The following is a 7,539-nucleotide window of genomic DNA, read 5'->3' as shown; positions in this document are numbered from 1 at the left end:
CGGAACTTTACATCGCCCTGATTAGCCAGTTGGTTTAATCACATTTGTGGTGCTCACAGGCCTTAGCACTTAGAGCTGGAAGGGACCTTAGCACTCATCAACCCTAACTCCCACATTTCACAGCCAAAGAAACAGTTGTAGAGACGAGATGGCTTGTTGAAGGGCACACATCTCATTAGTTACAAAGGAAGGGCAAGACTAGAGCTGACTCCTACCACCTGAATCATTCTCCAGTCTGATTCACAAATTCACCTCCATTCGTCAAAGCAGGTGAGGCGAAAATCCAGCAGTGGAAAGTTTCCTCCAAGGCAGTGCCCCTATTGGGAGGGGGAGGGGGAAGGGGGAGGGGGAGGGGGGAGGCCAGCAAGGGCTCTGGCCAGCCCCTCCTGCCGGCTCTTCAACAGCTACCGCTGCTTTCCCCTCCCCCACCCCATCCGCCATATTTGTTAGAGTGGCCACTCCTTGCCTTCTCCACGACTACATCTTCCTTCTCGAGTTCTGAGAGGCTCTCTTGCTTAGAAGAAAGGTATCAGTGAGCATCGAACCTTCTAACATATACTGACTCCCTGCTATGAGCGCAGCCTTGGTTCGGACTCCTGAAAGGAGGCATGTGCTTGCTCCCAGCTTAGGAGGGTGGTTCTCGGCCAGGGCCTATTTTGCTCCCAGGAGACACTTGGCAGTGTCTGGAGACAGTTTGATTGTCATAACGGGGGGAAGGGGTGCCACTGGCATCTCGTGGGTAGAGGCCAGGGATGCTGCTGAAAATTCTATAACGCACAGGACAGGCCCCCACAACAAATAATTACTTGGCCCAAAATGTTGGTACGGCCGAGACTGGGAAACCCTGCTCTCCAAGGAGGTGGGAAAAACTGTCCACAGACTTCCTTTGGAGAAGTTTCACCTGCCTCCTCCCATTCCACATATTGAGTGGGTCTACATCGGCCTCTTCAGAGTCACTGGGTTTGGTGCCTGCCATTTCCACTGTCCATTTCCCATTTGGTGTTTCCATTTTGTCTCCCACAGAATATGAAAAAACAATTTTGTTGAGCACCAAGTGGGGCCTCAGCAGAGTGCTTGGTGTGTTAGGTGTCTTTCATTAACTTTGCCTTGTCATTTCACTTCACCTGAAAAATATGGAGTAGTTGAATTTGTGAGGTATATTTCCATTTTACCAATGAGACAACAGGCTCAGAGAGGTTATGTGACTTGCCTAAGGTCACACCGCCATTCACTGTTTCAAACCCAGGTCCCGGCTATGCAGTCTCATGTGGCTACTGCTTTCCACAAAATAGCAGTGAGTCTGCAGAGAGATTTGAAACGCTCGGCAAATGGAAGCCAGGTTTGTTTTCCTCAAATCCACTCCCTGCTTGTCCACAAAACAGTGCAGAGAGACCTCTGAATTGTATGTCAAGTATACTGCAATTCTAATTTTTTTTTAAAAAGATAGAGCTCTGAGGAACTAGGGAAGCTTAGAGGTGAAGACAGGCTGGTACACTCTCTTCCCAGTTTCAGTGGCTTAAGCTTCTGAGGACTCAGGTGAGCCAGTAGTAACCCAAATTTAAACAAATTTAAACCCAAATTGCCAAGGAGTCCTCTGGGGGAGTCCTCACTACCCAGCTCCCAGCACATAGCTCCCCTCCCTGGGAGGAGGCACTCTGGGCTTCCTCCCCGTCTCCCCCACCCACTGAGGTCTTCAGTAATGCTGTCACTGGGGACTTATTAAACAGCACCAACTCAGAGCTTCTGACTCCCGAACCCGGAGTCTGTTGTGACAACCTTTATTTTGGTAATAAGAATACACCTTGTGTGTGTGGGCGTGCATGCTTGTTAGCTCACAGGCAGGCTACCAGAAAGGTGGCCTTTATGCAGGGTTTAAACTGGGCCTTGGCCTCCTGGCCTCTCTGAGCGGCTTCCTGCTGCCCTCCATCCCAGGGATCTGCCTCCCTTGCAGTCTGGAATGGAGCTGGGCCCCTCCTGGCTTCAGCTCAGATTAACCCCTTCCTTCTAGCTTTCCTGTGCCTGGCAGAGGGGCTCTGGGCCAAGTAGCCAGACATTCACAGGCTCCAGGGCTGTGGATGCCATAAACTCATTTTCCTTGGGGACCCAGAGCTCCAGGAATTACTTTCAGAAAGCACAACTGTTTTGTTTGAAATGGCTCCGGAAGGAGGGAGAGCCCAGGGCTCTGTACACGTGTTCCTCATTTGCCATTGGTGGGGAGCAAGGGGCGAAGGGGGGCTGTGGAGGGGTGTGCTGGGGGTGTGCTGGGGAGGCAGGCACAGGAGGGGAGAGCCGGCTGCAGCTGCTGCTGCTGGGAAGTTTGGCTTCAGGGAGGAATGGAGGGAGAGAATGCTAGGAAGAAGGGGTGGGACTTGGGGACAGGGGCGGTGTCATGGGGGTGGAGGGAGCAGGTGGTGACTTGTTTATCTGCTCAGCTGTTTTGTGTCCAGGAGCCTGAGAGAGAGACAGAAGCAGCTGGGAGGAGAGAAAGCAACCCGACCAGGGGCCTTCTTGGTCCTTCTGCCCTGCTCTAGCCACAGGTTCTGAAACCAAAGCAAAATCACCGGAGGGTGATTCATAGGGGGATAGCCTGCCTTCCCCCCACTCAGAAAGATTTCTTCGGGGCCGTATGCTAGCTTCTGCTGTGCAAACACCCTGGCAGTGCCCTCTTGGCCTCGGTGCAGCAGTTACGATGGTAGGCATTCCTGCTGGGTTACTCCTGGCACAAACTCATGTAAATATTCCTGGGCCTCAGTGTGCTGTACTCCCATGTGTGACTTGGCTCAGTCCTTGGGGGCCAAACCAGCTAGCTCTTGGCCTTAGTATCAGCCTGGACCAAATCAATGAAAATTGTCCCTGCTGGAAACGGGATAGCTGTCCCCACCCCTGCTCTGGTCTCCCCAGTGACTCCCTTTACTTTCAAGGCAGCCCAGTTTGGATTTCCCTCTTCAACTGCCCAAGGCCTTATTGGTCCCCTTCACGCCCCAGTGCTTGTCACATTTGCATGCTAAATCGTTTGGCAGCCAGGCTGGGCGGCGACTTAATTTGCCTTGATGTTTTTGACCAGGTTAATAAACACACCACCCCTCTCGGCACAGGAGGATCTGGAATGAAGTTATGCTTTCGTTATAGTGCAGTTTCAGGAGTTTGCTTGTTCTGCCCCCTTGGCTCTTTCTCCATCTTATTATTTTCTTGTTGTTTGTTGTTTGTTTAAATGAGAACATTTGCTGGAACTTCCGTAGATGACTCCCTTTCCCTCCTCCCTAATGCCAGAGGACTTCTTCTGCCTCCTTCTCGGCTCACAAAGCCAGGGCATCTCTGTTGACAAAGGCTCTGCCTCTCTGGCACCGAGCCTGGTGGCTGGGGACAGCGTAAGAAACGCAGATGCCGGGCGCCTGGGTGGCTCAGTTGGTTAAGCGACTGCCTTCGGCTCAGGTCGTGATCCTGGAGTCCCTGGATCGAGTCCCGCATCGGGCTCCCTGCTCGGCAGGGAGTCTGCTTCTCCCTCTGACCCTCCCCCCTCTCATGTGCTCTCTCTCTCTTTCTCTCAAATAAATAAATAAAATCTTAAAAAAAAAAAAAAAAAAAGAAACGCAGATGCCTTTCACATACGTCTCTGAGGCAGTCAGTGGCCTCCGGCCCCTTGAAGCAGCCAAAAACAACTCCGGAAGACCGCAGTCCCAGCTTGCTGCTCTCCGAACACAATGCCCCTCAGAACTGTGTGGTGCCCACGGGGTGGGAAGCATGGCAAAGGCCTGTGGGAGAACTGGCAGATTTGGGCAAGGAAGAATAGTGAGACCGTCTGTGGGGTGGTGAGGTGGACAGACTGTCTCCTGGGAGAGGCCAGCCCGAGTGGGAAGGCCTGGGAGTCCTTCCTGGAGTCAGCTTATAACTTCTAGTTAGTACCTGCTTCGCTACTAACGAGTTAGGTGGTCCAGGGCCAGGCACCTCCCTGCTCTGGGCCTTGCTGTGTCCAGTAGGGATTGGTGCCTCTGATCTCAGAGTCCTTTTCTACTTTACAGATGTTCTTGCTTTTAGAATGCTAATTTCTTTTCCTATAGCCCATTTCCTTCTCCGAGGCCAGGTAACCCAATGAAATCACCCCTTCATGGTGGTTAGTAACACACCGGCACCAAGGACTGCTTGTTTTCCTGAACCCAGATGCTCTGGCAGTAGCCCCAGTTAAAGCTTTCATCAGGAGGTAAGGGGTTCCAAAGGGCAGAAGAGCCAGAACACCATCTTTGAGCGTCTGCCTGTGCAGGTTGATAGGGAATCAATGGCCTTTCCACACACCTCCTCATCCTGTATGCCTTCACCCTCCAAGGGAAGTTCCTGAGCTCCACTCGATACCAGTCAGATTGCTGCTCTTTGGCTTCAGATGTACTCCATTCAGTTTTCTTTCTTTTTTTTTTTTTTTAAGATTTTATTTATTTATTTGAGAGAGAGAATGAGATAGAGCATGAGAGGGGGGAGGGTCAGAGGGAGAAGCAGACCCCCCGCCGAGCAGGGAGCCCGATGCGGGACTCGATCCCAGGACTCCAGGATCATGACCTGAGCCGAAGGCAGTCGCTTAACCGACTGAGCCACCCAGGTGCCCTCCATTCAGTTTTCCAAATGTTTTTATGAGCACTGAGTCTGTGACTGACGTTGCTGGACCTGAAGGAGTACAGGAGACATAAATGATCTGGTTCTGATCCTAGTAGTGTTGACTGACCTGTTGGTGGCCAAAGCTTATGTATGAGACCATGAGAGGACAATTCTGGCATGCAGCTCCCATGTCGTGGGAGAGGAAGGTGCCAGTGGAATTTCTTCCTTGTTTAAGAAAACTGGCTATGAGAAATTTATTCAAATAGATTACACTTAGAAATGCTTTGTCAGGGGTGCCTGGGTGGCTCAGTTGGTTAAGCGACTGCCTTCGGCTCAGTCATGATCCTGCAGTCCCGGGATCGAGTCCCACATCGGGCTCCCTGCTCAGCAGGGAGTCTGCTTCTCCCTCTGACCCTCCTCCCTCTCATGCTCTCTGTCTCTCATTCTCTCTCTCTCTCTCTCTCAAAAAAAAAAAAAAAAGAAAGAAATGCTTTGTCAAGTGTGTTTAGAGTCATAACGATAATATCGGGTGCCTGCCATCTGGGCCATGAATGTTGGCAGGTATTTTACATATATTATTTTATTGGGTTCTTTTATGAGAGAGGTGCTATTAAAATCTCCATTTTAGGTGAGGAAATTTACGCTCAAAGATCAGTAAGTTTTTGGTGGAGCCAATATTGAACTCCAAGGCCAGCAGCAGCATTTTAGAGAGAAATTTCAAGCTGTCTTGGTTGACGTGGCTGATCCTTTATTTGTAGGTGGTATTTGCCTCAGCATCAGTGATGCAAATGCCCAAAGGCCCAGACCCCTTTGTCCTCACTCCAGCCCTTTGCAACATGTTGTGAGGAAACCCAGCAGCATGATGTTGGCTGCTGAACTTCTTGGGAACTGGCTTTTGAGGCTTTTATGTTCCTCCATTCTCTGTGCTGCTGGTCATTGGTCAGGCTTGATGACCCTCTGCCTCCCAGTGAAGTCAGTATGGGGCTTTCTGGTTAGTGCAGGGAGCTAGCCTTCTGAGGTTGACTTTGTTGCTTGCTTATCTCAATCACATTTAAGAAATGTTTGACTATCTATTGTACACAAAATCCTACAATGGGGGTTTTGGTGGGGAGATACCAAGCCAGGCATGATTCTTCTCCTCAAGGAGCTTATGATCTCCAAAAATATTCTTCAAATCTGTATTTTTGGCCCACTTTTTCATATGAGTTATGTGATAATTGTCTCAAGTTCTGTAGAGTTGTTCACTGGTGTTTTTTGGAAAATATGCCAGGTCTGCTAATTGACTTGGGGAACATCAACCTCATTTTTGATCTTTATAGCCAGGAATGACTTTCTACTCTGGTAAATGGTTCTAACTTCAGGGCCCAGCCTTGCTGCCCATTATCTTACTGTGCTATTTATTTTGTCCAGCTTTATTGAGATAACATTGACTCACAACATTATGTAAGCTTAAAGTGTACAGTATGTTGATTGATACATTTATATCTTACTGCGCTATTAACTCTGTTCCTTTTCTCACTGGGAGAGATGGCCAGGAGGGGCTTTTGCTTTACTGTAGAGGGGTCTATCTCTCTCAGGGGCTGCCTTTATGGGAGACACATTTTTCTTCACTCCAAGTCACCAATTAGGGATCCCGCCATGGTTGTCCAGCCCCAAAACCAGTTCTTCCTGGTCTGGCTCCAGGGGCCTCAGCAGTCTAAGCTCATTCAAGCCTCAGAGTCCAGGCTGGAACTTCAGGGGAGCCCAAAAGCTGGGCAGAATGGCAAGGGGGGGGGACCAGGTGGGCAAAACATTACCAACAGAGGCCCTGGCTTCAGGTCTCCATCCTATGGTCATCCTCATTTAGTTTGTAAACTGTTTATTATGAAAGATTTTTCCCCCCATTTTTAAAAAGATTTTATTTAGGAGCACCTGGGTGGCTCAGTCAGTTAAGTGTCTGCCTTCGGCTCAGGTCATGATCTCAGAATCCTGAGATCGAGCCCCTCACGGGCTCCTTGCTCAGCCGGGAGCCTGCTTCTCCCTCTCCCTCTGCTGCTCCCCCTGCTTGTGATCTCTCTCTCCCAAATAAATAAATAAAATCTTAAAAAAAAATTAAAATTGTATTTATTTGAGAGAGAGAGAGAGCACAAGCTTGGGGGGCGGGGAGGGCAGAGGGAGAGGGACAAACAGACTTCCCACTGAGCAGGGAGCCGGATGTAGGGCCCCATCCCAGGACCTTGGGATCACAGCCTGAGCCGAAATCAAGAGTCAGGTGCTCAACTGACTGAGCCACATTTTTATTATGTTTCTACTCACAGAAGAGTAGAAAGAATAGTACAAAGAATATTCATATATGCGCCGCCCAGATTCAACAATGGTTAATATTTTGCCATATTTGCTCATTCTGTCATCTGTCTACCTACCTATTATCTCTATGTTTCTGAATCATTATTTATTTATTATTTTTTATTTTTTAAAGATTTTATTTATTTGACAGAGAGAGAGATCACAAGTAGGCAGACAGGCAGGCAGAGGGAGAGGGAGAAGCAGGCTCCCTGCTGAGCAAGGAGCCTGATGCGGGGCTTGATCCCAGGACCCTGGGATCATGACCTGAGCCAAAGGCAGACGCTTAACCGACTGAGCCACCCTGGTGCCCCTGAATCATTTTAAAGTAAATTACAAACAGTGACTTTTCTCCTTCAAATACATCTCCAGAAAGTAAGGATGCTGTCCTCTATAGTCATAATACCATTGTCACACTTAACAAAATGAAAATAATTATCTAATTTAATCTAATAATAAGGCCATATTCAAATTTCCCCATTTGCTCCCAAATATCTTTTGAAGTTGGATTTTTGAAACCAGGACACAATCAAGGATCATGCATTGCATTTTATTGTTATTTCTCTCAAATCTATTTTAATCCAGAACAATCACTTCGCCTTTTATAGTGTTTGTTGATTCTTTTTTTTTTTT

The sequence above is a fragment of the Mirounga angustirostris genome, unplaced genomic scaffold, assembly GCF_029215605.1.
Source record: "Mirounga angustirostris isolate CCGP_5_RB_7025 unplaced genomic scaffold, mMirAng1.0.hap1 SCAF_5, whole genome shotgun sequence".
Taxonomy (NCBI): domain Eukaryota; kingdom Metazoa; phylum Chordata; class Mammalia; order Carnivora; family Phocidae; genus Mirounga; species Mirounga angustirostris.
This window is presented reverse-complemented; position numbering follows the sequence as displayed.